We start from the raw sequence: 22,433 nt of genomic DNA on the forward strand, positions 1-22,433 counted from the left end.
TTGATCCCTGGGTTGGGAAGATCCCCTGGAGAAGGGAATGGCTACCCACTCCAGTATTCTTGCCTGGAGAATCCCATGGACAGAGGAGCCTGGCAGGCTACAGTCTGTGGGGTCGCAAAGAGTAAGACACGACTGAGCAACCAACACTTTCACTTTTACTTTAGGACAAGATTCAGGGTCTCCCTCGCCCAGAGCCTGGGCTACAGTCTGGTCCTGTCCCTCCATGTATGAGCACTTTCTTGCATCTGTACTATATGAATTACAATGCCCACCTGCTCCCTCTAATATGGGAGGAGAGAAAAATAAATTCCCATGGCATTGCAGCTTTGGGAAGCCCAGTCTGCCCCTACTGCCACTGACCATGCTCTCACGTGGAGCAATTTTTCCTGAGAACAAAGTCTCAAAACTACCCCATTGGCATCAGACCAAACCGAAGTTTTCCTCTATAGCATCCTCAGCATGGAGAGGCTGGGAGAAGCAAGAACATTCAGGAAGCAGAGAAGCCAGGCCAGCTGGCTTCAGTGGGTGGGGAGCCTGGGAAAGGGGGGCACTATGCCCAGGCTCATCCAGCAGCTGATCTGAGTAGTGACTCTGCTCTGCAGCACTGGAGTAGGCACCATTGAAGATTCAGAGATGTTGAGAACAGCCTTGCCCTTGAGAAGCAAACAATCTAACGCTTTGAGATTTAAATCAGACAAGCAAAAAACCTCTTCATTTGCAGGGAAGCTCTGTAAACCACCAGGTGTAGGTGGCTTTCCCCTTCCAATCAAGTCTTGGGTGTAGAGAGAGCCACAGACTAAGAGTTACTGAGATAGTAGCCCACTGGCTTCATGTTTGCTTAGAACAAATGAAAGAGAAACATGTGATAAATAGATGATACCATCAAGGCTTAAAGTCAAGAAGGTTACAGGAGTGGTCACCCTCCATGAGGTCCTTGCTCTGTGAATTGATCAATGAGATAATATTTGGGCTAATAGATGGGTTTGGTGTGTAGTTTTGGGCTCCTGAAAAGAATGGCTACCTGATCCAGGGCTCTGGGCTCTGGGCTGAACCATGGCTGGCTGTTTATGTTCACAGCATAAACAGCCAGCCATGGGCTGGCCACACCACTCACCGCCAGAAATGGGATTGGTTCCTGCCTAGACCCTCCTCCAAAGGAGCCCCAGAAGAACCTAGATGAGGCTCAGCTGGCCGTGTTCTGCAAACTGTGGGCCTTGGATCCCTGCAGCAGTCACGCAGGAGCCCAGGCCCCACCCAGACCAGATCAATCAAGTCCCAGGTGTGAGCCTTTCATCAGCACGAAACCAGCTGCCCAGGATTTTCCCGCAGGCAAGTGACAGTGTTAGTCATTCAGTCATGTCTGACTCTTTGTGACCCCAAGGACTGTAGCCCACCAGGCTCCTCTGTCTGTGGAATTCTCCAGTCAAGAATACAGGAGTGGGTTGCTATTTCCTTCTCCAGGGGATCTTCCCAGCCCAGGGATTGAACGTGGGTCTCCCGCATTGCAGGCAGACTCTTGACTGACTGAGCCGCCAGGGAAGCCCTTCCTTCCTGCAGAAGTACAACTGATAAAAGGAGTAAGACCCGTGGGAAAGTCCTGCCTTCCCTCCAGAAGCTGAAGCCTCACTAGCTTCACAGCTGAAGAGCCAAGGATGGACTCACTGTGACTCAACCCGAACTCCTCTAAGGAGGCCCTTTAAAAAATACGCTTCCTCTTTTTTCAGAGTCAGCCTCTATCATGCCACTTTACTACAGCAATAAAGTCAGTCACAAGCTCAGAAAAAATAAAAACAACAACAAAACCCAAACTCACATTTGTTAAAAAAAAAAAATAAAGCCACAATCCAGATTTTACATAAAAAGGACTTTGTTAAGGAAATATACTAGTATTTCAATGGTAGCCCTCTCAAGGTCTATTTTGAATATTGGGAAAACAGATTTTTTTTTTTAAAGTTAAATAGTTCTTTTTTGTAACTGCTTTCTCCAAACGCTGTACAACCCAGCCCACACTATTCACGAATGCTTTATTACTGTCAGTTAGCTTTTTTGGGGTGTCCTACTGGCACATACACTGTCTTTTATTTTCTGTGGCGGTTGCTGCTCTCATTTTTGTTGTCCTTCTAAGTTCACGTCTTCATTCAATCCCAGCTGCAGCCACCACCACAAACAACAGCTAACGTTTGCTGAGCCTCTGAGCTCACCCCTCCATTAAAACTCACTACAGTCCTAAGAGCTATGGCCAGGATTATTATCCTATTTTACAGATGAGAAAACTGAAACGGACAGGTTCAATTGACTTGCATGAAGTCACACAGTGAATAAATGGCAGGCCACGGAGGCAAGGCTAGGCCTAGTGCAGGTGTTCGTAACCACCATTAAAGGCTGGTTAATTCAGTGAGTTAAATTCAGCAAACCAACCAACCCTTGGTAAACAGTTCTCATGACACATCGAGAGTTACAAAATATTCCTTGCCTTAGGAGTTCCCCTACTAATTTTGGAGACAAAACAGGTGCTGCACTGAGAGGATCACCAAGGCATAAAAGCACAGGGTCAACAGAGGCAAGGGTGAGAGCCAGGAAGGCTTGTGCCTACTTAGGAGAAAGATCACCGTCATCACCATCGTCTACTGAGTGCTTACTGCCTGCTAAGTGCTTATTATTTATTAACTTCTTAGTGCTCATGACAACTTCATGAAACAGGAACTGTTGTTATCTCCACTTTAAGGATGAGGAAACTGAGTTATATGGGACTAGTCCAAGGTCAGGAGAAGGCAATGGCACCCCACTCCAGTACTGTTGCCTGGAAAATCCCATGGATGGAGGAGCCTGGTAGGCTGCAGTCCATGGGGTCGCTAAGAGTCAGACATGACTGAGCGACTTCACTTTCACTTTCCACTTTCATGCATTGGAGAAGGAAATGGCAACCCCCTCCAGTGTTCTTGCCTGGAGAGTCCCATGGATGGAGAAGCCTGATGGGCTGCAGTCCATGGGGTCGCACAGAGTTGGACACGACTGAAGAGACTTAGCAGCAATAGCAGCAGTCCAAGGTCACTTGGATAGGAAATAGGATAGAGGACTATATTAGGATATAGTCCTGGATATAGGACAGGAAATAGGAACAGTCCAAGGTCACTCGGCTGGCAAGTTGGATGTGCAAAGATGAACAGTGTTGGTCTGGCAGGTGCCAGGGCAGGGCCTTCCACATGGCAGGAGGTGCTGCAAAGACAAGGGTGGGCAGTGTGGCTTGACCACAGGCTGTGGGCTTCTCGGAGAAAGGGAATGCTGGACCCAGTAATACTCTGACCTAAACTAACAAATATTGATGCTGTGCTTCAGACAATGGCATTGCCATTTACCAAAAGAGAATGGGAGGAGGCGCAGGGTCAGGGTGAGGTCCCGTCAGACACCCACTCACCCACCCAGCAGCGATTCAGCTTGGGGTCTGAGGAAGGGTCTGGCTGGATCTTTAGCTGTGCCAATCAAACCCACTGAGAGGTGAGGCCATGAACGTGCTGGGAAAGCCTGGTGTTCAAGTTTGTTAAAGGATCATCATCCCATTTTATAGACGAGAAAACTGAAAATGACAGGTTCACTTAACCTGCACAAAGTCATGCAGGGAATAAGCGGTAGAGCATGGAGGCAAAGTTTGGCCGAGTACAGGTGTTCTTAACCACCATTAGTGGTTGGCTAATTCAGTGAGTTGACTCAGCAAACCAGCCAACCCTCGGGATACAGTTCTCATGATGTCAATAGTTACAGCAGGTTGGGCCCCTACCACCTACTGGCCAAGAACCTCTGTTTGCAGAGAGAGGAAACATGGCCAGGCCAAGGTCTTGGGGAACAGCCACCTGTCAAGGCTGAGGGCAGGGAGCCAGAGGACACTGGCGGGTGCCGGGAGTGAGGATGAAGGCTGGGAGATGGGTGAGGCTCACAGGAGGGGCAGGGCAGCTGGTAAGTGTCCCCTCCCTTGAGAAGGAGGCTGTGGCAGAAGCCGGTTACAGGCACGGGAGAGAGGTGATTATCCTAGACAGGGGCTAGGCTGAGCATAAGGTAGCAAGAGTGCAAGCTGGGGATGGAGAGACCTGAGCCAGTGGGCCGGATGTGCTGGAGGAGAGAAAACACGTCTTCAACACAAAGGGAGCTGCGCTTTTGGAGGCAGGAAGGCACCCGGGGAAGCAAGCAGCCCTCCTCCTGGAGGCAGAGGAAGCAGGCAAGGTGAGCCTGAGCCTGAGAGACCGGCTCGGTGGCCTCCTTATTCCACCCCAGGTAAAGAGCCAAGAGAAGAGGCAGCTCAATGGGAGATGCTCTGAAGGGTGGGGGAGCTGGTTGTGGAGGGGTCACCTGAAGGGGTGCAGGGGCCCCCTCAGGTGGACACAGGCATCCTGGCCTACCCTCTGAGTAGTCTCACCCTCTCTCCAGCCTCTGAGGTCAGTGGCCCCCAGGCACCCTTCTGCTCCTTCCACCCAAGAGCTGGGGGCCCCCTCTGCCTGGACTATGACTCCTCAAAGTCCTCAGAGGACTTTGATCTCAAAGGGCTGGAAATGACTTGTTTTCAGTGTTCAGGTCTCAGCATAATTGTCCTTCTGAGAGTTTGCAATTTCATGTTCTGTTTAGGCCCCTTGTTTTGAGCTATTCCCTCTACCAGGCGTGGAGTAATTAAAGGAGAGAGGGGGGGCTGCTCTCAGGGACCTGCGGAGAAGCCTTTCAGCCAGAAGCCCCTCCTGCAAGGAGAAGCCAACAGCTTGCCAACCACGCAGAGGTTTCACACAGGAGGAAAGAGAGCGGAACCTTCAGCTTTCCAAGCTCAATGCCTAGGTTGGATGCTCCTTTCTCTTGGCCTTTCCAGGTGCCTCAGTGGTAAGGAATCCACCTGCAATTCAGGAGACATGGGTTTGACCCCTGGGTAGGGAAGATCCCCTGAAGAAGGAAATGGCAACCCACTCCGATATGCTTGCCTGGGAAATTCCATGGACAGAGAAACCTGGCAGGCTACAGTCCATAGGGTCACTCAGAGTAGCACACAACTGATCAGCTAAACAACAAGTCCCATTGCCTGTACCTCATCATCTCCAGAACAGGCAGGAATCCCCTACTCTCCCAGAGCCCCCCAGGATGTGCCCACTGTCTGTACAGTACTGTCCCAGTGCCCAGCGGAGCTGAAGCCAGGCCAAGCTATCCCTTCTCTCGAAGTCCTGGAGCCTCCCTTGCCTCACAGGGCAGAGTGACCGCAAGGAAGGACCCTGACACAAGGCCAGGGTCACCATCCTGATCTCAGGTACAGGGTCCATTTCCTTAAGGACCTGTCACCACTGGGCAGACTGGAGTCTCTCGGAGGAGAAGAGCAGTTGTGCCCATGCTGGAGTAGAGTGCTCAGCATGCACCTGCCTGGGCAAAGTCTCCCTGGAAATTACTGGCAGGGGGTGGGGGGTGGGAGCGATGGGGGAGGGGCCACAGTTGGGCTTCCCAGGTGGCGCTAGTGGTAAAGAACCTGCCTGCCAATGCAGGGGACATAAGAGATGAGGATTTGATCCCTGGGTAGGGAAGATCCCTGGAGGAGGGCATGGCAACCCACTCCAGTATTCTTGCCTGGAGAATCCCATGGACAAAGGAGCCTGGTAGGCTACTGTCTATAGGGTCACAAAAAGTCAGACACGGCTAAGAGACTTAGCCTGCATATTGCAGGGGCAATAGTTTCGATGGGAACAAGAAGGCCCAGGATGCAGATACAATGAAAGGAGACTGGGACATGAGCTAGGCCTAAGCACGCTTCTATTGGTCCAACAGTGATGCTCTCTGCCACACCCTGCAGGCATGATCAGAACCAACATTAAAAAAAAAAAAAATATGCACGACTTTAAGATAAGATGGAGCAAGTGGTGAAATACAAAACAACTTTATGGAGCTGAGTGGGCTGGGAAAAATATCTTATGCAAAACAGAAGCAGTGCAAGCTGCCAGCTCTGGTCCTATGCTTCAGACACTCATTTGCTATGAATACTGTGAAAGCAAGTGAATACATATATTTAAATTTTTGTATGTTGTATGTGATACATATAAAATATATGCAGTGTCTAAATAAGTTATGAGGCATAATAATCAAATGAACACTTGTGAGCGTGCTGCCAGTGCTGTGGGGCCACTCCCTACATGTTTTCTCCAGCCCAGCTCCCTACTTACCCAGAGGTGGCCAGTAACTTCATGCATGCATGTTTTTTGATCAGAGGTTTGAGTTTCACTCAACATTTAACCTGGGAGCTCCCTCCAAACTACAGTGGGTGGTTTTTTGTTTGTTGGTTTGTTTTCGGTGGTGGTCATGGTAAAATGTCTTTTGTCCTGAAATGTTTTCAGACCAGAGATAAGTGTTTTCAAAATGCTCAGACCCACGGTTTCCCTGGGAGAGGGGCTTCCTCATGGGAATGAAGAGCAATTTTTCAACTAACATGGATTTCAAAGGTGCACGTACTGTGACTGTAAAATATGACTAGTCATTGTCTTTGTCTGGATCTTTGTGACCCCATGGACTGTAGCCCGCCAGGCTTCTCTGTAAGTGGGATTTTTCAAGCAGGAACACTGGAATGGGTTGCCATTTCCTTCTCCAGGAGATATTCCCAACCCAGGGATTGAACTCATGTCTCCTGCATTGGCAGAAGGATTCTTTACAACTGAGCCACCTGGGAAGCCCCAGTAGAGTGCTCTAATATTTACTGTACTCAAGGAGTACTGTACTCATTAGCTAAATTAATTCTCATAACAATCCTACACAGTACACATTATTATTGTCTGTATTTTGTGCATAAGAAAAGCGAGGCACAGTGAAGTTAGTCATTTGCCCAAATTCAGACAACCAGAGGGCTTCCCTCATAGCTCAGTTGGTAAAGAATCTGCCTGCAGTGCAGGAGACCTGAGTTCGATTCCTGGGTTGGGAAGATCCCCTGGAGAAGGAAATGGCAACCCACTCCAGTATTCTTGCCTGGAGAATTCTTATTCTTGCCTGGAGAATTCAGTATTCTTGCCTGGAGAACAGTAGAAGGCTACAGTCCATGGGGGTCACAAGAGTTGGACACGACTTAGTGACTAAACCACCACCACCAGACAACCAGAAGGGGGCAGAGTCAGGATTAACAAGCCACAGATGACATGCTCTTCCCTCTGTGCCCCCCTCACATGGATGGGACCACCCCTCGTCACCTGTCTCTGAGTCTTCCTTGCCTCCTTCCTCTCTGCCCACATTGATTCTGATCAGTCCTTAACCTTCTAAATCCCTCCACAGCTTGTTCCATCCCATGCAGCTTATCCCCACTTACTACAGTCACTGCTGGTCTGCCTCTCCCACTGAACAATGAATATCTTCAAGGACAGGAACGGGATCTTATTCAGCTCTCCAACTCCAGTGCTTAGCAAGGTGCTGGATACATGTGTCAGAAGCAAACCACTTACCAGTAGAAAATGTTTATGCCAAATGTAATAACTGTAATTTCATCTACAGTGTGAGTAGACTTTAATATTTAATAACTTTGTTGCCACAAGAACATAACATGTAAATCAAATAATTTTAGGTATGCTATTGAAATCTGTCACTTAAAGGAATCCTAGAAGAGATGAATGAGTACTGGACTTGGAAACAGGAGGTATGGGTTCAAAATCCCATCACAAACTACTGATTTTACTTGGGCATGAGGCTTGTCCTCTCTCAACCTCAGGTTCTCCACTTTTAGAACTGAGCAAATACCTCCTGATCTCCTGAATCACAAACATTGGGGATGCAGCCAAGCAATATATGTTTCAATAAGCCTTCTGGGTGATTCTGATCAATTCTCAAGTTTAAGAACCACGAGTATGCTATAATTCACAGTATCAATCACATACAAAATGACTTCTTCTGGAGAATGATTTTTTTTGTAAGACTCCAATTTTAATCATCAAAGCAGCCCATGTATAAATGAAAACTATCCTAGTCTACTCCTAAGTTTTGCTGTCAGTCATACACACTTAGGGAAATCGTGTGATCACTTTGGATCTCAATTTCTTCACATATGCAATGACAGAATAAGCTAGAAATAGATCAGCAAACTTCACACCACAGGCCAAATCCAGCCTGGTCCACTGTCTGTTTTTGTACAACGTGTACACTAAGAATATTTTTAATATACATTTTTAAATGACTGAAAAAAATTAAAAGAAAAACAATATTTTGTGACATGAACATCCAGTGAAATTCAACTTTCAGTTCCCCTAAATAAACTTTCATGGAAGCACAGCCACGCTCATCCACTCGTGTATTGTCTACAGCTGCTTTTGCACAGTAACAGCAGAGCTGGGGAGTTGCGACAGAGACCATATGGCCACAGAGCCTAAAATATTTATTACTTGACCCTCTAGAAAAAAAGTTTGCCAGCCCCTGGGCTAGGAGATGACTAAGTTCTCTTTGAACTCCAAAATTCTACGATCCTATGATTTTACAGAATTTTATAGTGTTCCTGTCTTCAAATACTGCCGGCTATGTAGTTGGAACAGTACACCTAGGTTGCCCAAGTCAAAGTTTTGAAAACCCAATTACCCTAATTACTGCTCTAGGTAATTAATTTGGTGAATAAACCATATTAATTTAAAGTGGTGCACTTTGTTCCAGTGCTTAAAAATTGCTGCCACATTTTATGAAATTCTCTTTCATTGCTGTGGCCATACAGAATCAGTGAGAATAAGCCGTGTGCTCAGGAAGCTGGAACACATTCTAGCCAGTTATCCTCACTTAGAAAATTAAGGCAGTTTCTATGGCTGGTTTGCTGTTTAAATATCCTTTGCTCAAATCTACCCTTTTCAATAATGATTTCAATGGAGAAATTCATTCTAATGGTCATGCAATTCTGGAGAGAGTTTACATTTCTGATAAAGACAGTTTACATTCCTATAAGGCCCCCCACTTATTGGTTTCGTTGGTGGCTCTGTGGTAAAGAACCTGCCTGCCAGTGCAGGAGACACGAGTTGGATCCCTAGGTTGAGAAATCCCCTAGAATAGGAAATGGCAACGCACTCCATGGGTTGGAGAACCCCATGGACAGAGGAACCTAGCGGAATACTGTCCACGGAGCCTCGAAAGAGTCAGGCATGACTTAGCAACTGAACAACAATGGGATTCCCTTTAATTTTTCATTCTCTCTAATTCCCAATGAGCCTTGGGTGCCTGTGGAGTAAAGCAGGTGGTGGCTTAGGAGAGCACTGAGGAAAAGACCCCTGCTCGTCTCTTCAGAAGGGTCAGGTCATGTTAGACATGAGAGGCACCTTAGAGGCCATTCAGTCCTGCCCATTATGGTGAATCTGAGGCCCAGAGAGTGCAAGTGACTTATCCAAGGTCACACAGACTGTCTAGAGTCAATCTGGGACTGAAACCCATATCTCTTGACTCCAGATCTAGTGCTCAGCAGCATTTCAAAACCCTTTTTTTGAAAGGCCTGACTTCTGTTCCATACCGAAAAATAAGGATTTTAGGCGAGGACCTTATGAAGGTGATACACTGGACAATGTACTGAGAAACGGCTGACACAGCCATTTTTTAACACCAGGGCTGCGAAAAAGAAGGCGTTCTCTAGCTCAGTGCTTTTCTAACTAGCTCAGTGAAGAGAGCTGAGAACTTTGGGTTTGCAGTTGTTTTTTCACTTCCCCTCGATTGCAGACTGATAGTTTTGTGAAAGACAAATAAAACGCTGGTACACTACCTAATTGAGATAACAGTTTCTAAACACTCTCAATCTCTGTTCTTAACTCCTTCGTCTGGGACCCACACTGACCTTGTCCACAGCCTAGCACTGGCATGAAGGGGGCAGGAACCAGAGGCCGAAGGCTCCAAAACCAGCCTGGAAACCTCCTTGGAGGCTGCTCCGGTGCCACAGGACCCTGGGCAAGCCTGAGAAGAGCACTCGAAGGGCCCTGGCATTGCCCTGGAGCCCCTGACAGTGTTGCCGGCTCTCTGCTGAACCAACTGCTTAGAACACAGTTGCCTCTGCAAAGGAGGCACAGTTTCCCCTCAGGTCAGTTAGGAACATCTGCTGGGTGGCTACCCTGCAGTCTTAAAGTGCATGTGCTGTCTGACCAGGCTAAGCTTGTAATTCCCTTGGAGGACTGAGCCTCATAAGGAATCCACATCAGAGAAACAGCGGGCATAGGAGCTGACATGGCAAGAATCTCAGACTCTGACGAACCCAGAACACCGTTTGCCTTAAGTCTCAGATACCCTTAGTCAGTTCTTTATAAAGCAAGAGCAGGGTCATGGTAAGCACCACCCCACTGTGCAAAGAAAAACAGGACAGAGGATTGAAAACTGTTGAAAATCAGAACCTTTGCAGAGTAGAATCCAGGCAGGCCACTTAAAAGTAAGAGCAGAAAAGCCCACACCACCTGTCCTTCCACACCTGGCCTAAACTCAAGCCTGAGCACTCTCTTTTCAAAAACTAGTTATTTAGAAATCATTCCATACTTATGAAAAGTTGCACAGTGTGGCATTTTCAGGAAGATTCTGTTCTAAGGGGATACTCCTGGTGCTGAGTGGTCCTGAAGTGTTAGCTTCCACACTGCAGTGAGGATCCCTTCTGGTCCCTTCCTGCTGGACAGCCCCACCCTTGAGGTAGTCAGACTGGTCACAGAGGTATGATGAAATGAGAGTGAGCCCTCGGCGGCTAAGTAACCGGATTCAGCCACCACGGTGCACTTAGTGGCACACGTTTAATTAGGTTTTAATGCAAGTAATTCGATAACTACTCCTGGCCATCCACTACGGAACTGTCAACGCTGAGAGCTTTTTTATTTAGCGTCTCTTCCATCTACACTGAGGCAGCCTCCCCGCTGACCCTTGTCAAAGAACCCCATCTGCTGGTTGCCACGGTAACTGAAGGCGACCAATTGAGCTGAACAGAGTGACTCAGAAATAAAATCTGCAGCCAAAGGAATTCTGCTAAGAGTAATAAATCATTTAGTAAAAGGGGATCCTCCACACAGTGAAGAGTGTTGGGATAATATGATGGCATAACTCTTCCAGCTAGAAGGTCCATGGCAGATCAGAGTGATTAGGCTTGCCGGAGGGTTCATGTGGTTGCTAGTGGGCTCAAACAGCAGAGAAGTCAGATCCTGCCCATTTATGCGCCATCGTGGGGGAGAAGGAACCAACTACATCAATTGTTTTGTGTTTGGGCTGCAAAATTCTGAATTTTAAGAAGTGGAAAGAGAACCAGTCCAGGCTTCCAACACTCCATACTCTTTTTTTTAAAAGTAGCACAAGTAAACAAAATGCCCCATGTAGCTCATGTGGCCTTGAGGAAGATGGCAGAGAGAACAGACACTGAGATTGCTTTGGAATAAAAATGTCTAGCACCATCTCTTTGTCATCAATCAACTTTTAGGTGCTCCACGCAGAAGTCATCTGTGTGAACAAAACATGCAGTCTTTGAAATGGCAAGGGAGATGGGATTCAACTCAGAGGGTTGAGGGTATAACCACAGGATGGTCTTAGAGAGGGTGGGGGCTCTGAATAAGATGGGCAGAAGAAAAAGGAAAGGAGAGGCCTTGTTGGGGGGGGGGGGTGGGGAGTACTCTGGGTGACAAGAGGCAGCACACTGCAGGCCCCTCTCAGTGGGCACAGAGTTGTACCTGAGTCCCACTAGGAATTTCTACAGCCCACAGTGCACAGATTTGAAGAAAAAACCCCAGACATGCTAAATCATCCAGCCAGCATTTAATCTGTAGATGGCAGTTCCTTAGTGGTTGTGGTGGGAGAAGCAAGGTTAAGGGCAGTAGACATCACTGCCCTGACAGCCAATGACCAGAGGGGATGAAGGGCTCCAGGACACAGAGACAGCAGGGCTGTGTGCTGGGGGATGGAGGTGGGGTGGTCCCGCAGCCTCCTGCTGCTCTGCTCAGGCTGTATCCCACCCCTCAGTGGTCAGGATACTGACATCTTTCCAACCCCTAACCCCCAGAGTGATGGGAGGACCTCGTATCCTAAGTCGTGAACCCCAGAGATAATTTCCTCCTTTAGGAAAAGAGCAACTGCCAAAGAGAAGGTAGGTCCCCCTCGCCCCCCTCCCATCCTAGATGCCACCAATAAAAGGCTTCATCTTAGAGAGTTTTAGTGAGATTCCGTAGATGGCTTTAAGAGCGGCTGTGCACGCCCAGGACGAGTCTTTTCCGGTGCCTCGCCCGTTCCAAGAGCCCACCAGGCAAAGCCTTCCGGGGCCACGGCGCTTCTGGGAGCCGCCAGCCCGGGTCCCACCCAGCGCCGGGCAATGATGTCTCTGCGGGTTGAAGGGTCGGCCGGGCTCCAAGAGCGCCTCTGGCGCCCCACACCTGCGCTCGGGCGCCCGCGGAGGGCAGGGCGGCCTCCAGCACCGGCTCCCGCCGCCGCCGCCGCAGTGGGCCCCACGCAGCCCAGCGGCCCGCCCTCCCCGTGGCTCGGCCCGGTCCGCGGATGGGTGGCCGCATGCTCGGGCGGGCCGGCCGCGGGCGGGGCGGGGCAGGGGAGGCCCGCTGGCCGGCATCTGGCTCCGGAGGCTCCGCGGGGGCTCGCAAGGCCTCTGGACTTTGGCAGGAGAGGATTAAGCTGAGATGGCAGTTGAAGGAGGGAAACGGATGAAAGCTTCATTAACTCCAAGCTCACGTCCCAATTTATTTCCCTTGAGAAGCAATGTGGAAAAAGTTTCCTTGTGATGGGAAAGTGCTGAGTGATTGTTTGCTTTTCTTACATTCAATTCCTTATTTGTAAACAATAACAAAAATTAATCAGTTTGCTGATCATGGGGGACTCATGATTTTAATTAAACAGAAAAAATTTTTAATTAAACAGAAAAAAAACTTGCTAATAGAGATGCTGAAGAAATATTACAACCCATTTTAATATCTATGTTAGTGATTAAGCTTCTCACGTGACTTAATTGAAACTGGCAAATATCTTAAAGAAATGGAAATTTAAAAGGTGCTGGGTATGATACATCTTTAATTTTCCCCTGTTCTCATCCAATAACTAAACTGACTTTTATGATCAACAAACAGGACTTTTTTTTTATGATTTTATGATTCCATAAAAATATCTCAAGTCCTGCTTGATGACACAGTTGTTAATGCCTGAACTCCCTCTCCCTTCTTACAAAGTTACCATTAGTTTCACGTCTAAAACCCTACTTCCAATTCTTTGTCTCTGCTCACTCTCCCGAATTCTCCTCCATATTTCAATTCCCAGACACTCTTGAACTTTGCACATGCTGCCAGTTTGAGCCTGCACAGAATAATCAGTATATTAATTCCACTCAGAGACAGTGAGATTTTTCTACACAATCTGCCCAACCTGAACTCTTTCCTTCAGAAACACTTTGCCTTTAAAAAGAAACTCCCAGCATGAACCTCATAAGAAGCGACATGTAACAGACAGTGCATGTGGCGCTGGGCGTGCAGCTCAGAATTAAAAGAGAATTTTTTACTTTGTTTCTTTGGTGCCATGTGCATAATGTACATGTGGACGAAACTGACATCAGACATTTAAAAGCAAAAAAGAGTGGGGGGAGGGGGATGTGATGGTGGAGGGAAAGAAAGAAAATATGTTGATAAAAACAGTAACTTCTGTTAATCTACATTTTCCAGTTACTGTCTTAATTAAGAATGTTAGGAAATATGTTGCAGTTTAATTGCATTGTTTCAAGAAATTCTAATGCTGACAAATTTGGGACCAGGGTACACTTGGATGGTAAAAGGAACTGAAGTGGCAGTTTCTTCCAATTGGTAGATAATCAAAATTATGCTTTCCACAGACAACCCCCATGCCCTTGATCCTAAATTCAGAAGACAGAGTAAGAATAGCCTAATACTGTGTTCAGTATGAAATGAGTTATGAAAAAAAATAATGTTGTTAATCTATGTATATGAGATAGGAATAATTTTTTAGTATAAATGAAAAAAATTCACACAAAAAATGAAATACCACTTCATCTGAAATTTCTGGGTAACATTATTATCCCTGTAGAAAATAGCTCCTTATGAAAAAGTTGGTGACAATCTTCAAATTATTCTCTGATGACCTCGAGACATTAAAAATCAAATGCCTCAGCCACAAGTACGTAAACATAATGACAGTTTGAAAACATTCAGATGTCAGATCGCTGCGTCCTTTTCTTCTCCTGCAGCCCAGTCACACAAGCCCTAGGCTTCATTTCCTTGGAGTGGGGGGAAGACTGATCATCACAAAGCAAAATTTTGAATGTGTTAAATTAGAATGTGTTTTCCTTGCTCAGTGTTCCTGTGATAGAAGTTGTAGAAGCAAGGTAACCTCCCATTTCCGACAGTATACCACTTAACCTGGATGTTAACACTTCTTACTTGACCCCATTTTCTGGGACCTGTGCAGTTGGGCTCACTGCCTCTGAGAAGGGAAGCGCGGGCTCAATGCCTAAGGAAGGCGCTGCTGTTCAGCGCCCTCCCATCCCTAGGGTGCAGCTCCGGACAGACCAGCAACCTCCACTGACCCAGCTACTTCATTCAAACCGGTCTGATGATTTGGTCAGACAAACTGACCAGTTCTTTGATTGGATCGACTGACTATTCATTTCATCTTGCATTAACCACGATTTATGATACACCTAGAGCCTCAGGGTTCAGAGCCCCCTTGGAGGAGGCAGGCCTAACTTTTCTAGCAGCTAAAGATACTGCACCGTATGTGCAATGGCCCTGGAATGAGAATAAAATAAGATCTGTTTGCCCTAAAACGTAGCTGAAATGTCCAAAGAGCTTGGGGAAGAGAACCAACTCGAAAGCTCTGCTCTCACTGGGAGGTCTCATGGCTCCTTCTGCCTCAGCCTCTCAGAACAAGAATGGTCAGAGGACTTGTCCACGGCTGAAATACTGCCAACATGCTGCCATTCTCAGTGTCTCAGTTCTTAAACTCTCTTTTACTCTTTGTACTGGAGAATAGAATTCCAAGGTCTCAAATTGCGGGGTAAATGGCATATGTGACCTCAAATTCCAGAGTCTTCAATGCTATGGAATTAATATAATTTTTTTTTTTCCTATCTCACAGGAGGGCCAAAATAGTGAAGGACGCATCTCTGGTGTGCTCAACACCTGCAGCTGCCTGACCAGGAAATGAAACATTTTCCATCTTTGGGGGTTTCTGGAAATTCTGGTGGTCGAAAACATTCCCCCCAGTAGCTGGGCAACCTTCCCAGAGAGGCCTTTGTCGGGCAGCACTGGAGGCTGGTGTGCGGCGCCCGGACTCCTGCGGAGGGCGGCGGCGGCGGCGGAGGACACTGAGCTGAGCAGCCCCCGAACATCGAGCATCGTTAATCACCAGATCAGACAGCGAGAGGAAAGTTCAGGCAGGACACAGAGGCGGGGAGAACTCACGAGTGTAATTAGACCTTGAAAAGTTCTGAGTCAATTCTCAGAGTTTAGAGAACATTAAAAGAAGAATACACAATACTGGGGTGGGGGTGGGGGAGGATTGGAGATAGGGAAGCAGTACGCGCCCGAGGGCCAATTGCCTCTCCAGCAGCGGCAAGGCTGTTCCTGGGCTCGCAGGACCATTTGTTCCATTACACAATCTCCTGAAGCCATTTAGAGAGAGCTCAAACAACTGCCTGTACCAACACGACACATGGCTTCCCATCCCGACTCTTTGCTAATCCAGACGCTCCAACCATCTTTCTTTAAGATGCCATATGGTTGGCAGAAGCCTGTAGATCTAACAGCACATCTGCTTGTGCGTTTCTTCTTCCCTCCATCCCCCCAACAAAAGAAGGATAGAGAGACAGACCAAGAGGAGGGCATGTGTGTGTACCTCTGCCTATGTCCTTATTTCCTTTTACGGACTCTAACTAAATAAAACTATCATGGGGATGATTGCAGTTATTCAGGGCTGAATCCGTTTTTACTAGACAACATGGCGATCTCTTTGCTTGTCAATGATTTAAATCAAGATTAGAAAAACAAAGGATGGATGATCCACTTTCTCCAAAAGAGTGATTATTGGAAAAAACTACTTCAAAGCTCTCCCTCCTGGAGTCCTTGTGAAGCTTTCCTGTCGAAAGAGAGGGACAGCACCCTTGCCTGAAGCAATTTCTCCTTTTCTTTTCGGTCAAGGAAGACAGACAAGCTGAGAAACTAGCAGATACCCAGAGCCTGCTTTGTTAGCAAGCACGCGCGGCTGTATGCTAATGAGTCGGCACCGACACACGCTGCTTTTTTGGTATGATGAGCAAAGATTGTTGACACTGTTGAAATCCTGGCTCTCCTGGCCTGTGAGCACACGGGCTGCCTCCTTGGAATCTGGCCCCCAGTAAGACAGGCTGCAAAAAAATAATACATTTTCTACTCTCCTGATGACTGAAATCTGGCCATTTACAACTTAGAGCAGTTGGGCAGGGGGGAGGGGACGTTAGAAAAACATTTTAAAAGATTCTATCAAGCTGGGAATCACAAAGACACAGGTGAAATTTATGAGTTTCTTTTCAACTAAAAGTGAAACGTTGTAGACACATGTTGAGTGATCAAGGCCAGCGTGCTGACTTCAGAAGCAAACCCCTGAAAAGTGAGGGTGAGGGGCTGTTACTGTAGCCTTGGCCGCATGGGGTGGCTGGGACATTCCCACCACACTGGGCAGAGGGCACTCTGCATTTGGGACCACACTGCTAAGGGCGCCATCTCAGTTACAGGAGAAAAGCTAAGTGTTTGGTTTTCTTGTAAATCTCTCTGACCCATTTGTCAGTTGACCATACATTGTTTTCCAAGTCTGTGGAAAGATAAGGCAGGGGAAAAAGCAAAGCAGAGATTCCATTGTTGCAAAAGTATAACTTTTTTTTTTAAGTCAAGGAAGAGTTGGGGGAACTACATCTTTTGATTGCTGAGCATGAAAGAGCCCTTTGCCTGCCAAGAAGCTCTCAGGGGTAGGTATTATTATTGCAGTTTGGCTAGATAAGGAGACTAACACTTAGAATTACACAAAAAGAAGCAAAAGATCCCAAAACTTCAGCAACGCTATTCAGCTAGGAATTGCCAAACTCAAAAGACCATGTCTGTCTCACTTACAGACCAATAGGCCCACGTGTGCAGCTACAGTTATACACCCAAGCATTACCTCGTGGATGTGCCCAGGGTCACAGATGCCAGTCTAAGCAGATCACTCTTAGCTGGTGAGCAAAACGCCAGTTAGTTATTCAGGCAATTAGTATTCAGGCAAGGGGACCAAACAGTAAATTCCATTTAATTGTAATTTACAACCTGAATATAGATTCATCTAACTGAAATGCAAAAACATGCAACATTACTAAAAAAAATCGAACACTGTAATAAAAATATCAGAATTTATCGATTCAAAAAGTATGCTCTTTAAATTATTCACCTTGAGGACAGCACGTGCATTTCTATAACTGCCATCACCTAGGACCTGCTGCTATGTTCCTTCATAGGTACATGTCACTAAGGCCTAGGGCTTAGTGGATACACATGTAGGTTTGTGAGTGCATATTAAGTACATTTCATCAAAATCAATTGTTTTAACAAAATACATGCCGTCTGTGAAGCTCGGCATGCTGCAGTCCACAGGGTCACAAAGAATCGGACATGACTTCACGACTAAACGACATGCTGTACTAATTAATGATGACACACAGCTCAGAGAAGATACTGAGCCTAATTCTACTATCAACAGGGACAATAAACTATCATTACAATTCAGTTATTATCACTGAGATATGGCTATGTAAAAAAGATTTATTTTTTAAATTTTTAAAAAATATATGTTGAAATCTGAACACGATCCAAGGTGAATTCTTCTAAGCCTGTTTCATGTCTAATATAAAGTGATAGTACCTACCTCACAGGGTTGTGGTGAGAATTACGGATAGCCTGCATAGTGTCTGGTACTTTGTAGATTCTCAAGAAATGAAAATACAGTCACTATTGTTATTGTTTCAGAGCATATAGAAACTGCTTTCACATACATTAGTTCATCCAACTCTGAAAACAGCCCTGGAATGTAAGAAGTTTTTCTTCTGTCAGTGAATGAGATAGCCGGAATTTGAAAATAAAATAACTCAAGCAATAATGTGAGCTACTATTAATTATTTGTTGAGCCCTTTCTGTATGCAGTTACTGTGATAAGTGCTTTTCTAGCCATTTTCGATCATAACAGCAACCCTTTGAGGAAGATATTACTGGTAAGCTTATAATTCTCATTTTATAGACAAGAAAGTGAGGCTAAGAGATGCTGCCAATATCTTGCCTGGTAAGTGGCAGAGCTGGAACACAATCCCAGGTCTGTCTTCTAAACCCATGATACTAACAATAGCTGTAAAATACTGAAGGCAGGATGAAAAACCAGATTTCTCTGTTTAGAACCCAGTGGCCCTTTTGTCTGTAATCATATTGTCCTTGGGTGGGACTTGCCTAAAGCTACTGCACATGTGACAAGGAAATTTCCTGGTACAAAACTCCTTGTCCTTACCAAATTTCCCTGTATGCTAACAAATTCTAGACGGTCCATGGTTCAAGTGTCATTAGCAATGCACACTCACACAGAGCCTGAAGGCTGGGTGCACCCTACAGCACCATGAAACATTAAAGCAGTGTTCTTTTATAAGATGGCAGGACATGACATATGCATTTGAATGCATCACACACATAAACACACGCCAACAAAGCTGTCATTATATATTTGGAAACTAATTTAATATCACTGAAATTGTCAGAAAATTTTTTATCAAGATAATAGTCTTTCAATAAAAATGAACTATCAACAGAAGCCTTCCAAATCAAAATTACATGCTAGGGGTACTGGAATATTCTGAGGTTTCTGACCAGATACTGACATGAAGAAATGGGAGCTGATGCAACTAAAATCTGGATTTACGGTTCACATATGTGCTTTACCAGACAGCCCTCTTCAAATAAAGCCATGGAGCTGCTCTCGTGAAGTCCCTCCTTGCTTCTGATGGAGTGAGAAAGGGGCTGTCACCTCAGGTGGGCTCACCTTGATCCCTCTGCTCTCTTCCTCCTTGTGTCCCCTTTATCTCACTGGATATGAACTGATTTCTGTAAGTCAAGTTTCCCCACTGGTTCTCTCCTCTATTACCAGAGCTTTCAGGCTCCTAATTTCAAGACTGACTTCAACTCAGATCAAAGTGGAACAGGATTAAAAAAAAAAAAAATTCTTTGATCACATTTTTAGTTGATGGTCGAAAGCAGTTTCCAGGAGGGTCCCAGCACATGGGTTGTAAATGGAGATGTGTTACTTGGAATTCAGAGCCCTCTAAGTACAAGGTGCCCCACAGGTTATAAATCTCAAAGGCTTCCCAAGAGTGTTCTGGAATGCATTATTATGAGGCAGCACTTGGGTCTACCAAGAATGGAGACCTGCGTATTAACTGTCCCACAAAAGTGAGACCAGGGGCCCCAGAAGCAGATATTTTAAATAATATGTCCTTCATTAATTTCATATAATTCCATAGGCTGCAGTAGCCCTGGATTGTAGCATGAGAACAAAAGTATCATTTTATTCTAACTTTGCTAAAGATATCGGTAGGATGGACTTCCCCTATCATACCTGAGTGTGATTTCCTGAGCCACTTACCCACTCTGAACAAGAACAATAGAACTTGCATCTCCTGAAGCACAACATAAGCTCGATTTCCCATTACACCTTGTTCCTTGTGCTGAACACTTTAGCAACTCACATACCTCGTGTTTGCTGAAAATGTCCTATACTCCAGGCACTGTTCTGAACATTTCTGCATAATAACTCATTCAATTCTCTTAACCAATTCTCATAATGTAATAGCCTCACATTAAGTGCTACTGCCATTCAGTCACTCAGTCATATCCGACTTTTTGCAACCCACGGACTGTTGCCTGCCAGGCTCCTCTGTCCATGGGATTTCCCAGGCAAGAATGCTGGAGTGGGTTTCCATTTCCTTCTCTAGGGGATCGAACCCGCATCTCCTGCTTGGCAGGCAGATTCTTAACCACTGCGCCACCAGGGAAGCTATCACATTAAGTACCATGCCCCAGATTACACAGCACAGAAGTAATAGAGCCTGTATTTGATGCTAAGCCATCTGGGTTCAGGATACACAATCTTAACTACCCTTCGCTCAAAGTGACTCTCAAAGACATTATGTAGGAAACGGTATGATGCCTACCTAGCCTACCAGTCATGGGAATTTGGTGACATTTAGCCTCTTTTGACCCTGAGTTTCTTCAAAGTAAAACATAATTTAAACAACACTTGTCCTACCTATCTATGTCACAAGGGTATGTATTACATTCTCTCCCATGTTTACTGCTTTTTTTTAACCCTATGTATAGAGGTCTTTTCTAGGCCCAAATCAGTTGTGACCACCTTGAGGGGAGAGGCCAGTACCTATTCTATTTTGGTAACGACCATGACCAGAACCCAAATTTAGTCAGCACCATCTTCATCTTAGCCTCATAAGTTGCCACTTTGGGTGCTATTAATAACTGGGCCCCCCAAAATGAAAAACCAAGGATCCCTTGCTTTGCTAGTTAAAGATAGGGCAAAGACTTGTTCATACTGCATGTGGTGTTTAAATGCCTTTTCCAAAACAGTCTCAGGTGAACTGACAAGCAGTGAAATTAGCCAGCCCCACTAAGACACGAAGTGGTGGTCTGACCTGGACTAAGGGAGAGCTTCCTTTCCGGAAGCCCCTGGGGTCAGTTTATCACCTGCCATGGTCCACGTGGATATTAAAAACAATGCCACAACACCTGATGGAACGCAGCTAACATGAGGAGAAGGATGATGAGATTATATACCTAAAAAGAAACACTGCCTTTCTGGAGACAGAGAAAATTGTTAATACAAATGAACAGCTGTTTGGGAAGAAAACATTATTTTCAAAACCCAGACAAAGCTCTATTTATTACATTTCAGAGACACTTAAATTATAGTGTCTGAAAGCTATCTTGTCATGGGTATCTGTGACACCTAAATTATCCAAAAATCTGAAAGGTTAAGCCACAATAAAGATTTTAAGTGAGAAAGATTTAGAAAAAGTTCTTTTTGTCTCAAAGGATCAGGTGAGTAAATCTGCTATAAAGCATAACCTGATGAGTACTAAGCTCCAGGACTAAACCTTTTGGAAATCCAATAGCACATGCAATTCAAAATTCATTCAGAGATGTTAATATGTGCTATTTTAAAATCTAAATGCAAAATTCACTGTTCCCATGGTCTGTGATCTTCTTGTTCACAGTGGTTCTCTGGGCACTTCATTGCCCAAAGCTCCAGGCCTGACCCAGGTGCTCCACAGGAGTCCCAGATGTTCTCTGTGCCAACTGTCCTGGGCCAGGCCTGCAGAGGAGATGCTGGGCACGTGGCCACTGAGGGGCTTGGGCTCAGACTTGTCACCATCAACCCTGAGCCTCCCAGAAGAGACCAGGGCTACCAACGCCTCTCCCATTGACTAGCATGCGTCTGACTGCCTCTAGACATTTCCAGAGAATGGACTGTCACACACTGGCTAAGGGAAAATAAAGGAAATCTTACTTAGTTGCATCTAGGAAAAGTTAATGGCACCCCACTCCAGTACTCTTGCCTGGAAAATCAATGGAGGAGCCTGGTGGGCTGCAGTCTATGGGGTCATTAGGAGTTGGACACGACTGAGCGACTTCACTTTCACTTTTCACTTTCATGCACTGGAGAAGGAAATGGCAACCCACTCCAGTGTTCTTGCCTGGAGACTCCCAGGGATGGGGGAGCCTCGTGGGCTGCCGTCTATGGGGTCGCACAGAGTTGGACACGACTGAAGCAACTTAGCAGCAGCAGCAGGAAAAGTTAAACAGTGGATCGAGTGACCACACTGGGAGTTCCTGTCACTGTCCACTGTAGATGTTCACTCTAAATCTTTTCAGTTCATCATTCCAGCTGATTCAAGTAAAATACGGACTTCAATCTAGATTGGAAAGACAACCAAAACAACAGCTTAAAGAAGTAAACTGAAATCCATTATTGCTTGATATTTACAGGTACTTTCAATCTCTGTTTCCTTGCCCATGGGGGTGACCTGACCGTGAACGCCAGGGGTGGCCAATAGGAATCTTTATCGCTCTATGCAAGCGCACTTGCCTTCCTCCCTTCATCCATTTCTTGTTTACTGTTCTACCTTACTTCCTACACACCTCACTGGGTGTTGTGCAGCTTAGTAACTTAGCAAAGGCTTGCAATTTTCCTAGTGAAAGGTGTTATGGTGTTATGTAAATACACAGTATTATTTTGTCTTTATTCCAGCACTGCCTGGTTCGAAATAGTTCAGTGTGTGTAAATATGTTGAATAATGTGTATTAATTGGATTTTTTTTTTTTTTAGCAATTCCCTGGCGTCCCAGTTACTAAATGGAAGTAAGCTTACTTTCACAATGAAATATTAAGTATAGTCTCAGACAACTATTC

The 22,433-nt window shown here is 45.9% G+C and overlaps 1 protein-coding gene and 2 long non-coding RNA genes across 26 annotated transcripts in view; 2 read left to right on the forward strand and 1 right to left on the reverse strand.

Annotated features, from left to right (window-relative positions):
- SDCCAG8 (SHH signaling and ciliogenesis regulator SDCCAG8) overlaps positions 1–22,433 on the reverse strand; it is a 243,024-nt gene that overhangs the window by 12,738 nt on the left and 207,853 nt on the right. The gene's annotated exons all lie outside the window — the stretch shown is intronic.
- LOC129652973 (uncharacterized) lies at positions 1,031–1,651 on the forward strand. Its single transcript, XR_008714877.1, has 2 exons — positions 1,031–1,333; positions 1,513–1,651. It is a non-coding gene; the product is annotated as an uncharacterized LOC129652973 (long non-coding RNA).
- On the forward strand, positions 4,081–8,251 carry LOC129652974 (uncharacterized). The gene is made up of 3 exons (XR_008714878.1): positions 4,081–4,266; positions 4,615–4,857; positions 7,270–8,251. It is a non-coding gene; the product is annotated as an uncharacterized LOC129652974 (long non-coding RNA).

Source organism: Bubalus kerabau, chromosome 5, assembly GCF_029407905.1.
Source record: "Bubalus kerabau isolate K-KA32 ecotype Philippines breed swamp buffalo chromosome 5, PCC_UOA_SB_1v2, whole genome shotgun sequence".
Lineage (NCBI taxonomy): Eukaryota > Metazoa > Chordata > Mammalia > Artiodactyla > Bovidae > Bubalus > Bubalus kerabau.